Below are 16,340 nucleotides of genomic sequence, written 5' to 3' on the forward strand. Positions count from 1 at the left end.
AGCTAGGGATGGCAGGAATATTTGTAATTATTGGAGGGTGAAATTATGTGGGATGGGGGTTCAGGAAGTGGAAGAAATACCTGTAGGCACAAGGTAATTGTTGGGGATATAAACATGCTGAGCTCTAGGAGGCAATTCTGACTTGTAGAGCATCTGCTCTTGGATGCTCCAGTGCACCCCTTTCCTGGGATCTTCCCCTGGTTGTCATAGTATCCCTCAGATCCAGACCACAGCCAAGGCTTGTAGATTCTTTTTATACAATATTGCCAAAATACAACCATATCACTCACCTCTACTGCCAAGATTCTGGTCCATGCCCTAGTGGTATCATGACTTGATTACTATAACATCCTCCTGGCTGGGCTTCCTCTTTCTCACCTCTGTCCTTTCATTTCTGTCCAGCATTCAGCTGCACGCATTATCACATCCCCCCACCGCTCTGACCATATCTCTCCTTTGTTGGCATCCCTTCACTGGCTCCCACTCCCTTTTTGTATTCAGTATAAGCTTCTGCTGTCGACATTTAAAGCCCTCCATGTGTTGGCTCCTCCTTATTTATCAGACCTTCTTTCTCCTCACCTTCCCACTCGGGCCCTCCATTCTGGTAGTCAAGGCCGGCTATCCCAGCCCAGGATTCTCTCTTCCCCATCTTGAATTTGCCCCCTTTCACTTGCTGCCCTTCACAACTGGAACCTTCTTCCCTCGCGAGCAAGGGCCATCTCTTCTGTAACCAGCTTCAAAATGGAGTTGAAGACCATCCTGTTCAGAGAAGCATTCCTAGGCATTGCGTGATTATCATTTGCTCTTTGATATTCTTTTGTTGCCTGTTTTATTGAACCATTTCCTGTATTGCTTTGTATTTTATATGTATTATCCTATTATTTCTTAGATTGTACACCATGGGCAGGCATACTCTTATGTATTTATTGTTTTATGTACAGCGCTGTGCAAATCTACAGCGCTAAATAAATAAATAAATAAATAAACTGCCACATTAGTGGCTGGTTTATGGTGCTTTGGGACAATTTTCAAGAGGAAAACTGCCAAACAAATCAATGCAAAAAATGGGCCTGGAGGCCTGGTGGAGCTTCAAGGTCCCACATGCCCTCTTAGAGGCCCCATGGGCCATATGTTGCCATAGGCCTCACTTTGCTCACTTCTGATTAGCTAAATATTCAAAAGAATTCACTGCTATCATTCTACAATGGTGCTACAAAGTCTTCAGCGCTCCAGTTGACCTGTTGATACTTGCGAGCAACTCCATGGACCCCCTTTTTCCATGCTGAGATTGAGCGATCATTAGCCATTCTTCCACAATTGCAAGGTCCTTTTCCTGAATGTACAGTCACCCTCTATGGTCTTTGGGATATTTCTGTTTCTTATGAAGGCATCTTGTGCTGAGTCAGACTTCTGAATCATCTGACATAACAGCATGTATTCTGCCTGTCTGCAGAAAACAGATGTTGGCATGAAGGAAGTGGCAGCAAGGTGTGAAGCGGAGATATGTGTGTGCCATGTAGCCTTGCTGGTGCATATTGCCACTGCTGAAGTAAGATTCAAAGGTCAGTCTTGTTGTCTTTGGTGCATGGTATTGATAAGGGTGCCACTTTGACCTTCACCTCAAGCAGCAGCTTAACATTCAACTTACGTAGTTGTTATCACCCTGGTGCCCTCTAGATATGCTCTAACTGAATTTAATCTGGGATGGAAGTACTGAGTTCTGAGATCTGACAAGCAGGTATACTGAGATATTCATTTATACTAGGTATTTACTGAAGGACTTTGATCCTGCTTATCAAAAAATGAAAAGTAATCAATAAAATTGTTTTTTAATAATAAGTAAATAAATACGAAACCCAATAAATTTAATGTTAAAAAGTAATTATTAAAAGCTAGTTAAATCAACGCAGCAAATCTGGAACAAACTGTAATACCTGTGAGCATGCATGAATTATGACTTTTCTGGAGAAATGGTAAGTGACAACAGTAGAACATCAACACCAGCATCACAGAACCATAGAGCTAAAATGGGAACCTGGAGGTCAGCATCTTTTTTGGTCTAGGATATGCAGTGCCTTTTGTGATTATTCCAGTATGAATTGAAGTTCTGTATTTTAAATTTGCAAAAAATTAAGTCTTGGGAGTGGCATACTTTAAAAACCATTTTCTCCTCTGTATCCTGGTACAGTTTCAAAATCAACTGAGACCACCCCTTCTCTTAAGTGAGAGCAACCAGAGCACAGGAAGGAATACTGCTGGTGGTTTCTTTTTCGCTCTGGAACTTTCTCCCACTTAACGTTCACTAAAATTGAAGCTTTAAGAATATTCCATCACAGGTAATGTAAGCTAAATATATTTCCACAAGCATTATAATGGCAGTGCATGAGGAAAAGTTTTTTTGAGAATTTTAATTTAGTCATGTGTTAGCTTTCTATAATCACTTCATTGTCTTACAGTTATCATACAGGACATAATTTGATGGAATTATTGGTGTCAGTAGTAGATGATGTTGTTGGCTTTATAAAGATTGTCATCATCCCCAACCCCTGCGGATTGAAACATGTACATTAAATATCACAATTGCTGGGGTGTCTTAGTGTCGACAGTCTTCTCTGCACTCCAGGCTAACCTGACAAGTCTTATTTTGCAAAGCAAATTAGATGGAAAGGAGTGATAAAGCTGGATATCATCAGCATACTGGTGACATCTTACTCCAAAACTCCGGACAACCTCTCCCAGTGGTTTCATGTAGATGTTATATAACATAGGGGACAAGACTGAACCATGAGAGATTCCACAGGCCAATAACCAGGTAGTCAAGCAAGAATCCCCCTTCTGAGACCACCCCTCCAAGAAAAAAACAGAACCACTGTAAAACAGTACCTCCAAGTCGCATTCCAGAGAGGTGACTCAGAAGGATACCATGAATGATGGTATTGAAAGCCACATGGGTCATCCACCAAAGCAACCAAAGCTGTTTCTGTCCCATAGCCAGGCCTGAAAGCATACTGACGTGGATCTAGATACATCCCATTATAAACTGTGGAGTGCTGTTTAATATATTAGCTCTCCACATCTGAGTGTAACTTTTTTTTTATTCTGTTAATGAGCATTTCAAGTGACCCTTGGCATGAATCTGAATTCAGCAATTTTAGGCAACTTTGCAGCTTGCCACTATCTCACTTCCCAGAGTGGTTGCAATATTTACTCCTTCATAATTCCCTGGTTTTCATCTGTGAAATGTTGGAGGATATGTCAGTCCTTTTCCGGACACAATTTAAAATGCTGGTTATAGCCTTTAAAGCAAAGACATTGCTGGGGATGGGGGTGGTTGGAGTTGGACCACACTGAGTGACACCTCAGAGAGGGGTGAAAACCCAGAGGGATGGCTGCTCCTGTCTGTCCCAAGGCATCCCCCTGGCCACCACCACTCCTCCACCAGCCAAGGTGTCTCTGCTGTCCATTGGCTGTGGTCACTGGTAGAGGTAAGATGCTGCTTCCACTTGGCAAACCATTCCAGGTGTGGCAGGACTATGGACCGAGCATGAAAAAGCTGCAGGATGGTAGCACATCCCACAGCCACCAACAGCTATTGGTGGAAAGAGGGTGCCTTCCAGGTCTGGCAGAGCTACTGACAAGGTGGGAAAGAGAGTCACCTCCTTTTCCTACTTGCCCAACAGCCCTGCATACCTGGAAAGGGCTGCCAGGAGGTGGCAGCTCCCCATCTTCACTATGGAAGGATGCCTAGTGGACAGAGGGGGGTGGCTGTGTGCCAGGCAGCCTGGAACAGCATGAGTTCCCCCATTGGGGTGACACCAGTCCTACATGGCTTGGATCCAGACTTTCCAAAAGACCATATATTCTTTTACAAGTCACCCTAATTTTTTAAGATCATTGGGGAGGCATGCTTGGTGAGGACACAGACTCCATGGCTGCTTCCAGCCTGTGAAATTCCCTTCCATAGTAGATCTGTTTGGTCCCTCTGGTAAGCAAAGCCTTTTTATTTAGGATGTCTTTGATTTTTAAATCATGCAGCAAAGGGGTGGCATACTGTGTTTTTATATCTTAGCTTTTAAATTATGTTTTAAATTATGCTTTAAACATGTTTTACTCTGTTTTTGTTGTGGTTGTGTGCCTTTAAGTCATTTCTGACTTATGGCAACCTTAAAGCAAGCCTGTCATGGGGTTTTCTTGGCAAGTTTCTTCATAAGGGGTTTGCCCTTGCCGTCCTCTGAAGCTAAGATAATATGACTTGCCCAAAGTCACCCAATTGGTTTACGTGGCCGAGTCAGGACTCGAACCCTGGTCTCCAGAGTTCAATGTTCAAACCACTACACCATGCTGTTTCTCACACACTGTTTTTGGCTGTGTGCTTTTTAAAATAGCATTGTTGTTTAATTGTTTGTTAGCTTTTGTAGACTAAGATTTTAGCTGAATTCTTAAATTATTGTAAATTGCTTTGCGTTCCATGCCAGGACAAAAGTGGGGTATAAATAAATACAATAAATAATCAATATATAATAAAGAGTCCCAAGTAGAGCAGACCCAGTGATGCAATGACATTTACATTAGTGTTGATTTATTTCTGCAACTGATTCAGTTACTCTAGCTGGGATTGACCATTGGATTTAGGCTAAAGGTGACCAAATCCGTCCCTTTTGACCTGAGCCTTCAGTTCCCATCATCCTTATCCAGTATAGCCCATGAGGAAGCGTTATGGGATCTATAGTTCCAAAAGCATCTGGAGGGGCCATAGAGGCTTACCCCTGATTTAGGCTCTTGTGAACCGTTTCTGCTATGTTGATTTCATGGAGAAGGGGTTTCTGGGTTGAAATTGTTGTGATCCACTGTGGTGTAATGGTTGATGTTTTGGACTGGAGACCAAGATTCAATTTCCATGAAATCTTAGTCATGAAACCCATTGGGTAGTCACATACTCTCAGCTTCAGGGTAAGTGAATGGCAAACCTCCTCTGAATAAATCTTGCCAAGAAAAGTCCATGACAAGTACACTTTAGGGTGGACATAAGTCAGAAATGACTTGAAGGCACACACACACACACACACACAGAGAGAGAGAGAGAGAGAGAGAGAGAGAGAGAGAGAGAGAGAGCACCATGTCACAGGGATCCCTGAGATGTCCCGCTTTGAGGGCCCCTGTACCTCCAAGGTGACCATAGGTGTGAGGTGTAAACTGACAGAAATTACCTCCCAGGCATGAGAGGCTTAGAGGAGCACACCATTTGTGACCAAGTCCCAATTCCGTATTGCTTTCATGTGACTTTTTCTCCCTCAATCTTATCTGTTTTCAGGTTTCAGGACTCTTCCCCTTTTGTCCTCAGCATACATCCGTTCCTGCAAACTGAGCTCCAAGAGCAAAATAAATTTGCACCCATGAACTCAATGGGAGGACAGAGTAGGATCATACCCTTCCCAAATGGTTCCAGCAAAAACAAAACTGCTGCAGTCTCTCCCAGCTTTTCTGTTCTTCCTCATTAATAACGTTTGCCATTTTGACCACATTCTGATGTTGTTTGGCCACACATGTCCCAATTTTCATCTGTGAAATGTTGGATGGTATTAGATTAAATACAGCTCAGCTTTCTGGGCAGCAGCTCATCCATAGGTAGATCTAGGAGAAATCCTATTTTTAAAAGGGGCCCAGCTACAGAGTCACCCAGAACCCTCATAATAAATCAGTTAAGTTGCCAGCAGCTTCAGTTCAATGTTCAAGAGAGTATATCACCAGCAGCACCTCTTCTGAAAGGAAGTTGCCCTTCATTTCCATTTTGTTTTATAAAACTAATTTCTAATTGGGGAGCTTCACTCAGTTTTGCAATGGTCTATCATAGTCTGGTAAAGTTATTTCTGAGAACCTCTATCCTTAAAGAATCCTCAGTCTGGTAAACTTTAGAGAAATATTTTACCATTTTATTAGCGGTTTTAATTCAGTTCCTCATCGCCTTCTGTTAGTCTGCAAAATAGCTTTAAATATTGAAGTGGTAATTAATGACTCTTTTATGCTTCAAATCAAACATCTTCATCTAAGCAGTGCAACGTCTTTGTTTCAAAAGAAAGACACATGTGGATTTAAAATAGAATTGTGTCTCCAGCTTCCCTCCCTGTGTCGAATGCTGTTTGCAATTTGTTATAACACTGGCAATTGCTGTTGTTATTTTACAATATTTTACCTCAGATCATTGGGTATTTATCCTACCTTCCTCCCCTTCAATATCTTTTTTTTCTTTACTTTACCCTCGCCAGAGACATTCTTAAGTAGATGGAAACTCTCTAAATGTGGAATTTTTGCATGAGTGCAAAATAATAAAAAGCATGTGTGTATTAAAAAGAGATCAGCTTAATGGGAAATGAGCATTGGGTTCCATTAATATTCTATTACAGTGAAAATCATATTTAATAATTTTTCTCCAGATTTTTTTTTATTACCTTACAGTATTTTTCAGTGTTGCTGCCAGTTTAAGAAAACAGTGGATATGATACATTTGATTTATGTTAAGTAAATAACTTCTCTGTTTAGTGAAGGGAGGGAGGAGAGATGCATATATATATATATATATATATATATATATATATGCGCATAGAAATCTTCAAATGCATACCAGAATATAATGTGAGGTTAATTTCCACATGCAGAAATGATGTGTGTTTTGTGAAGCAAAAAGGTCTTTTTATAAACAGTATTTTTGTTGGATTTTTTTCTTAGAAAGTCTTTGTGGAATTCAATGTTATAATGTTATATGGAAGGAACTGTAATTTTTCCCAACAGAAGCGTGAAATTAATATGGCACTATAATAATAACAACACATATAATGTTATTATTTAGAAATCCTGTAGTATAATTCATTGTGTAAGTGTCCCCTTCAACAAACTGTGTGTGCCTGTGTCTGTGATCGATACTTGTACAAGAAATTCTCTTTCGGTATCCCTTGTCCAAGGCTGAGCAAAGATAGCAGGAGTAAAGCTCTGCTTTCCACATGGGTGGGTATATACTTTAGATTGTTTTAATTGAGAAGGAGAAGCTTAATGTACAGATGAGGATGTCAATCAGCAGCAACAGGGCGCATTGCAAACATATAGCCATAAAGATGGTAGTGCTCATGCTGGTATTTTCAAGACTGAATTTTTCCAATGCACTCTACATTGGGCTATCTTAGTACCAAGTTCGGAAACATCAGTTAGTTAAAAACATGACAGCCCGATTGACAGTACATCTAGGGCTGAGCATACCACACTATTAAAATCACTCCACCTGTTAATTTCTGGGCAAAATGCAATATGTTGTTATATTTAAAGCTCAGCATGGTTTGGGTCCAAATTACCTATGGGATAACACTTTCCCCCATATAATCCAGCCCTTACACTTAGGTCCTCTGAGGGACATTTACTTCAACCAGCCAGAACTAGACTGGCAACTGCCACCCTGAGGATACTTTCTTCAGCCACCCCTAAACTGTGGAATGACCTGCCAGGAGAGATTCAACAGCTAAACATGTTGTCTGAATTTAAAGAAGCATTAAAGACTTATCTCTTCCTATAGGCCTGCCCAGTTGATTTCAAACTATGAATTTAAGACTGAAATATTTTAAATTTTGTTTGGATGATTTTAATGTGTCTTACATTTATGTGTTTTAACCTACAGTATGTGTTTAAATGGTTTTATGAGTTTAGTTATATATAGTATTTTAATTTGTGCTGTACCCCACCTCGAGACTTGGAGAGAGGCAGGTAAGAAATAAATTTGTTGTTGTTGTTGTTGTTGTTGTTCTCCATTCTCCTTTTGTGTCATGTCTTTTTCGATTGTAAGCCTGAGGGCAGGGAACTGTCTAACAATTTATAAGCTGCTCTGAGAGCCTTTGTGAGAACCGAGCATAAATACTCTAAATGAAAATGAAACGAAATATTTTGACGTTAACTATGTATTGCTTTTAAGGTATGTGACCAGAATCCACTAAATCAGTTATGAATGTTTAACCTAGAGTTATGCATTTGTGACTGGTCTGTATTCACAATCCCTACATATTCCTTACTTGAGAGGATACATAAAGACCATGAACATTTGCCCAATCTGCATTTACTAGAGAGCTTATCTGTAACATTCCCATCAAGTCCTGGAAATGTTCCATGGGAGAATGATTTGGGAACGGGACTCAGCACATTCAGGAAGTAATAACAGGATGATAATGTAACGGGAACACATTTTATTTCACAGTACCACCCTTTTGCCGAGTACATTCTCTTATCGTCCTGCTGTTATATAAATATGTACACATATATATTTTGTGTGTATGTGTGTGTGTGTGTACACAGTTGGCCCTTCTTATACACTGATTTTTTATACATGGATTCAACCATAGACGGTTTGAAAATGTTCAAAAAAAGTATAAATTTCATATATCAAACCTTGATTTTCCATTTTTTATAAGGGACACCATTTTGCTCTGTCATTATATTGACCAAGCTCCACCAGGGATAGCCTGAAGGAAGAGGCTCCTTCCTCCTTAACTGTCATCTTCCAGCCTGAGTGGGAGTGATCAGGCAGACCCAGCTCCATCAGGGATAGCCTGAAGGAAGAGACTCCTCCCTCCTTAACTGTCATCTTCTGGCCTCCTATTCCCCTCCAGCTATGCTCTGACTGTGTGGGGGAGAGGCTTGTGTACCCTAATGAAGTTGTGAGCTATGCTGGTGGTGGTATAATAGCCACCGGTAGGGCCTCCCATGCCAGACAGGTCACAACCGAAGGGTCTGACCAAGAGCGCCGAAGGGCAGGATGGGCTCTCTAGCCTTATGGCAACCATCCTAGGAGAAGGAAAATTCTAATCCCAACCCCGGGCAGATGGTGCTCGTCTAACCCTGTAAAGTCAACCATCTAAGAGAAGGAAACTCTAATCAAACCCATGACCCGAGGACCTGGCTGCCACTGTCCATGCTTGTCAAGGCCTCAGCAGACAAACCCCTGGTTTAAGGGTGAGGCCAGTTATGTGCATGCTGCACTCCACCAGAAAAATCCATTGCACAGGCTCAAAGGATACATCCAACGTCATCAACGTGCTTGTAGAAAGCATGGATGAGTCCTTCCTGAATCTTCATTCGCGAAGTAAAGCCAAGAAGAAGAAGAAGAATATTGAATGGGACTTGAGCATACACAGATTTTGTTAGACACAGGGGATCTTGGAACCAAACCCCAGCGTATAACAAGGGTCCACTTTATATAGTATACATATACTTTGGACAGCTGCTTTCTGTGTGCCCTCTGATAATCACAATGAGGATTGGGGGTGGGACAGGGTGGGTCACTGTGTAGCCACACAACTATGGTGGTTATGCATTTGTAACTGCCTAAATGGATTCCAGCCTATAGTGGAATAAATATTTTCATCCATATATTGGTTTTCAGCCATTCATCAATCAAAGAGTTTGCAGCACCTGCTCTTTACACTGATGTTCTATTTCTCTGGCTTTCCTTAAAAAATAGTGATTTTGAACAAACATAACAAATAAGTGATGTTATCGCTTAGCTTCCTTGCCTTTTGAAATACACACACACATACACACACACAAAAGGATTGACATAGCCTTGACCCTTGTTGTTCCATGACCCTAATTAATATTAGACTTAGTGACATTTATATATCAGAGCCAAGAGCTAAACAGGAAACAATTTATGTCACCTAAAGCTTTTTAACAAATCGATGCAACTATTTGTAATTGCTTGTTTCACAAGATTAAAAGTGCTTAGGCCTGATCTTCGCCCACAGTTTTGTGGCCAGCATGACCTGGGCTTCTGTTATAAAATAGGAGTGTTGGTGATCAGCACCTATTTCCATCAAGTAATCCATATTGCTAATATTTCTGGAATTTTAATGTAGTTACAATTTATAGCCAATCAAATGTGGCTACCTAAATTGCTGTTGCTAGTAGACAGTTTAACTGTCTTTATTAATTACAGTATAATTTAATGTTTGAGTACAGGCACTTGTGTTGGTCATTTTTACAGCTAAAGCAGTTATGTGCCTTATGACGAACCATTTTAGCATTTTCAATGGAAATTTGCTAAAATGATGAGTGATAAAACCGTCAAACTCTGGTAAATAATGGTTATTGCTTTGAGTGGAATTAATCTTTGAAAGGACATTTACCTTCAAATTAACATTAGAACTTGAAGACACAATGGTTTTCAGACTTGTGTGATTACCTAAGGAAGACCAGGGGATATTTATCCAAATAAACAGGAGCAGTGTGTTATTTGTAAAGACTAGAGGCACCAGATGATTCTGAAAACATGGTTCATACAAAGGTGTAGGGCTAAAACCCTACATCCAGGTACATAGGATAAGTCACAATATATATGTTAAGGGGTAGGGTGGGAGAATGAAAGATGTTTAGATGCATTTTGAGGGCAGTTGTGGAATATGAGCTTACAAGTTACAAGCTTACAGATATTACTTACTAGAAACTCCCAAGATGACCTGAAAATGTTTCTCATCTTCTTAGACTTCTTGCATGAATTACTGAAACAGTATACGCAACCTCCCTTTTCATTATTCTAAAACTGTACATTATTGTTTTGCATGGCTGTACAGATACACTGGTGTTACCTCATTAGGTTTGAGCAAGCACTCAACGTAAGGGGCATCAATGTGTTGTATTAAATATTATTTCCTACATGTCAAAATGATTTTTCCCCCCAGCATTTGTTTGAAGGAATCAAATGCTAATCCATTTAGATCTGTCAGCTTTAGAAGAAAGGTAGGAAACATCTTTCAGTTCCAGCTCTGCATTCAGTTGCAGACAAATTCTCAGGGGGCATATTCCATTGGTGGTAGGAACCCAAAACCAAAGGTTGATACCACACACAGTTGAATATTTTAGTTTCAAGTTCTTACTGCCAGCAATTAAGACTCTGAAAGGTATTCCGCTCTTTTAGCAAGGGGGAAACCCTTTAGAAAAGCTAGGAAACCACCCAATGATGGTTTCATAGGGAAGGGGACATGGCTATCTGGAGAAGGGCAGAGGGCCAGATTTGATTCCAGGGCATTATCTTATGCATATCTAATCACGAGTGAGCACTGCTTGAGGTCAATGTGGACTTTATGATGGCAAACACTTAACCAGCCAACCAGCATCTTTGAGGATCCTCTTTTGTCTGCAAAATTCTGCTGTGCTTCCTTGAATAGCTAGCTGGAGGTATAGAGACAAGAAGCCACCATGAACCTTCTCTTTGTTAGCTAGAAATAAAATGTTATTACCTTTGATTTGATCCATCTTGGATCTAGCCTCTGATCTGTAACACTCCATGTACTTTGCATGAAACTCTATACCTACCTGAGAAATCGAGGCAACCAGAATTCATTCTTTTTGCTTGACCATCCCTCACTGCTGTGTCTCAGTGTGAATAATAAACATAGGATTCAGTTGGTCAGATACCACTATTCATTTCTGACTGTGTTACAATGGAGGCTCAGTCAGAGGAGATAATTTTATTTACTAGATGTAATGCAAACTGTTCACAGTGTGCTTTTGATGGGTCACAGAGTTGATTTTCTGGGTGTTTTTGAAATAAGCCTGTAATCACTCCTGAGAACACCATAGTTGGCATTTGTGATAGTAAAGTAAGCTTTATTCACTGTCACAACTGTCCATTAAGTAGTCCTTAAGGTGGTCTCTTCCTATCTTCAGTCCTATTCATTTCACAGGGTCCTGGCAGGTATGTGATGGTGGGAACTGACAGCATCTCACTATTCGGTTTTCTCGATTTTGTAAGAGTCATGAGGAGACATTGACCTGTATTCTCTCATTAATCTTCAACTAGAGTAGAAGTATTGAATCAATGGCATTTTAGTCGGTATTGACTTACCTTACCTTTTAACAATTGGATCAGTGAGTCTACTCCAGTTGAGACTAGCAAATAGGATTCTGGCCATAATATGCATGTTGTGATGTGCAGTACATGGAGTGGTTTTTGGAAGTGCTATATTTTTTGAACTGTGCAGTACTGTCATTTTCTTCCAAACAACTGGCTAAGTTACAATGATGTTACATCTGCAAAAGAAGATGCCAACTGTGGCAACTTACTGCATTTAAAAAAGAGGAGAAACAAATTATTCATCATTTCATAAATTATGAAATTTATATTGCTCACAACATTTTTGAAGTCAATGATAAAGAAGGTGGTGTTCCACAATATGGTATGATGACCTCGAGATGTTAAGTTGGTGCTTCATTAGTTCAAAATTGTGTGTTGAGTCTTCAGAAGCAATCATTTGTGATTTCATATAGCTCCTTCTGCATAATTTAAATTATCCAAAAGATCAACATGCTGGTTATGCATCCCTTTTTGTCAATGAAGTTTTATTCCCAAGGACATGGCTAAAATTCCTACTGAAGTTTAGTCAATCCTGGTCTGTGTAGTAATGTTTCCAATTTCCCTGTGTTCAACAGAATCACACCATAACTTCTTCACATACTTTTCTAAAACAAGGACATTGTTCATTTTCTTTTATTCCTGAATCTATCACTATTAAATATGTACAGTTAGCCCTTCTTACACACGGATTTTTTATACACGGATTCAAGCATACATGGTTTGAAAATGTTCCAAAAAAGTATAAATTTCAAATAACAAATCTTAATTTTCCATTTTTTTAAAAATAAGGGACACTATTTTGCTATGTCATTATATTTAATGAGACTTGAGCGTACACGGATGTTGTTATACACGGGGGATCTTGGAACCAAACAGGGTCCACTGCATAAAGTCTGGATCAAAAGACCTTTTTAACAGTAGGACAAAATGGTCTATTTCAAGAGAAGGGTGATCAGATTGTTCGGTGTCTGGGAACAAAAATTGTGGGGAAAGATTGAAGCTGAGTATATGTACTCAAGAAAAGGTGAAGAAGATGCAAAAGGAAGATGGAGCAGACTCTTTCCTGTGACTCCAGAAGGAAGGACAAGAACCAGTATTTGCAGGGACACAAATTTTGGTAAACTGTAGAGAGACAGTCCAAATGTGTAAAGGATTTTCAACTGTGAAAGAAACTATGGGGCTGTACAGACAGCCTTGAAAGGGAGGTTTGCAACTGCCCCTTTCTGCTCCCGAGGGACGCCGCAGCAGCTGTGTTCTTTTAGAAGTGCGCACCAGACACCATGAGTGCACCATTAGCGCACTGTGGCACATCAGTGACACAAGAGCAGCACAGCAACATACGGACACTGCGCCACCCTTGCATCATGGATGTGTGGCCCTTGTGGGTGGGGTCACACAGTCATGGTGGCTCCTGTACATACTACAGTTTGGGAATGTGTGGTTGCTGCGTGCTCCCGAACCCTAGTATCAGCAGCGCCACGCCATTTTTGGCCTGTCAGTACCAGGCCTATTTCAACAGCTTGTGGGCTGTCCTTCATTAAAGATATGCAAGCAAAAGGGATGATAGTGATGATGACGATGATGATGATGACAATGATAATATATTAATAATAAATCTTGACTTGTTGAGTTTGAGTAGTTGCTCAACTACTCAACTCTCTACTGGGACACATTTTGCAACTTTTTGATGTTTTTTACACCTTGGGATATATTTGTAAAAAAAGTTGATTGATCAAAAAATCTTGTGGGTTTTGCACAATAAATTGTTTGGTTTTACACAATTGTACAAAGGTTTTTTTAAATGCAAAATTATCAGTTATAAATAAAATCCTTGCCATGGTTGGCCATTTTTATGGTGGGCCATCTCAATGTTGTTACACCCAAGGATGAGAATATTTGAGGATATTATTTACATTCCTAATAAACAGACACAAGATGGCCACCTATCAGCCATACTGAAATTATAATCTGCATTGTGATTCTTGCACTAGGTAGCGTATTGGCCTAGATCACCCCACAATCCCTTTCAACTATGTCTGCCAACTAGAGCTGCCAGCATAGATAAACAAATGTTTATTTGTTTAATAAGGTCTGAAACCTTAATGTTTTTACAAAACACCTATAACTACTTGCCCTGCCTTCTGATAATCTTGCATAATGGATAAATTGCCTGAGATGTGCAGGGAGAGGCAGCTAAATGCTGGGGGCAGGATTGCTCAGTGGATGATGCTGGGTGAGGAGTGCCCAGAAGATATTTGAATGGGCATCTTGCTTGGTGCCTTTTCAAGCCTGACAGCAAGATCTGCAGTTCCGTAGTCCCTTGTGCTTGTAGAGTAAATGTCTTTTGAAGCAAAGGTGTTCAAAGGCAGCCTTTACAATGGTATGGCAAAACATCTTCCAAACAACAAACAAAAAAGTTACACAATCATTCGCCAAGCCTTGGCAAAAATTGAGACTGAAGAACAGCTTCCCTTCACTGTTTGGTTTGCCTGAACACTGAGATCATAATGGGAAGCACTTCCTTAGGTTCTTGCATTGTCAGAAGACAGGTGGGGAGACGACACTCTCAGATGTGGCCCTCAGCCCTTGGAAACCTTTTGGAACTACAACTCCAGAATCCTCCATCAAACATGGCCAGTTTTGGAAGCTGTAGTTGAAAAAAAAAATAGCACGCCTTAGCTCTGATGGTACTCCAGTTAAGGATCTCTCTCTATTCCAGGAAACTGCTATCTGTAGATAGTCAGTTACATCTTAGAGTGAAGATTGTTTTGTTTTGTTTTTCTGGCCTTTTAGTTGTTGGCTTGCAGTGTCATTTACTGCTTCTTGTTTTGTCTGAGATACACAGTGAAGATTCCCAACAGCAGTCTTACACTGGTTTTCCAACCTCCAGAGCAATGCATCTTGATGGCACTGGGTCTTAGTTTCACAGCCAGTCTGTAGAAGAAATTAATTAGTGGGGCTAGTTAGGGAGGGTGAGAAAATCCATGCAGAGTGTCAGGATGAGATTCAGACAAAATATGGCTGCAGTTGTGCACCTGAGAGAAAGGAAGAGTTGTTATCCTCCGTAATCGCTAGCAAGTGTAGTTGGCCCTTCTGTAATAACCTTTAGCAGATGTAATTAGCTCACCTGGAATCAAGATAAGAGGACACCCAGCAGATTTGACCATGAATAACCTCCCTCAAGTGCACTGGCTGAAGCAATCAGGATGGCAGCCAGCCAAAGGCTTCTAGGTAGATGACAGTTGGCTACAGTTAAAGATCTTTATTTTGATTGGATATAATAAACATGGGAACCATTAGCTCCTTTATTTGATTGATGTTGATTAGATAACTGATAACCCCGCCAAGGCTAAGTAGAGAATAAAAGGCGCCAAGATAGAGCCTCAGATCAGACTGTCTTTGGATGAGTCTCCTCCACTGATGAAGACTGCTGTCTTTGACAGCTGGGCTCTTTCTGATAGATTGATCAATGGATAATCTGCCCCAACACACTGGAAGGCAAATATCTAGGCTATGATGAAATAGATGTAAGTGCCATGATGTGTGCCTGCTAGGATGCTTATGGATGTAACAGATGCAGTTAAGATTTAATAATGCTCAAGGAGATTACCCTTTAAAGGCCTGTTTGTTCACAGATGCCTGTTTAGAGTTGTGTAGTGCCTCAACAGATGAGATTGATTTTTTTTATGGATAGATGGTTACGGATATGATGGAAGACACAGAATTCTGTACACGTGAAAGCCTTTCTGAAAGTTTGCATGATGCCTTAACAGATACTATGGGAAGTATGAAACAACCTGATGAAGATGATTGATATATGCCTTAGTGTTTAAGATGGTGCTATTCATATATGGATTAACTTATACAAATTGTATTAAGGATATGCCAAGAGTTAAAGGGTTAATCCTTATGAAAGTGTAACATCCTAGTTGCCATATACTGATATGTGATTAATATATGAATTAAATGAAAGCAAGTATCCAGACATTGACATCTCTGTCTTTTTCCTGAATGGTATGGGATATGTTTGCATATCTATGAATACAGTGAGCCCTTTCAATCTTCATGAGTTTGTTTCTGGGACATCCCTTCTCCCAGCATGGAAGTGAAAATTCAAGGCTCATATTATTCACTGGGTAGCTCCTTCTGATCCCATTGTTGTGAAAATTTATTATTATTATTATTATTATTATTATTATTATATTTATTTATTTATTTATTTGTATCTTATCCCAGAACTGAGACTCAGAGCGGCTTGACAATATTAAAAACATACAATTAAAACATAGAAAAGTGATACATTAAAACAGTTCCTGTGTGGCTGTTCAAACAAATGGCCATCCAATGGGCTGGCATCTGGGCGAATGTGGGAGGTACTTGGGGGGTCACAGGTGGTGTGTTCATGTGACAGTACACATATATGATGGAGAGGCAACAACAACAACAACAACAAAAA

The sequence above is a fragment of the Sceloporus undulatus genome, chromosome 2 (genome assembly GCF_019175285.1).
Source record: "Sceloporus undulatus isolate JIND9_A2432 ecotype Alabama chromosome 2, SceUnd_v1.1, whole genome shotgun sequence".
Lineage (NCBI taxonomy): Eukaryota > Metazoa > Chordata > Lepidosauria > Squamata > Phrynosomatidae > Sceloporus > Sceloporus undulatus.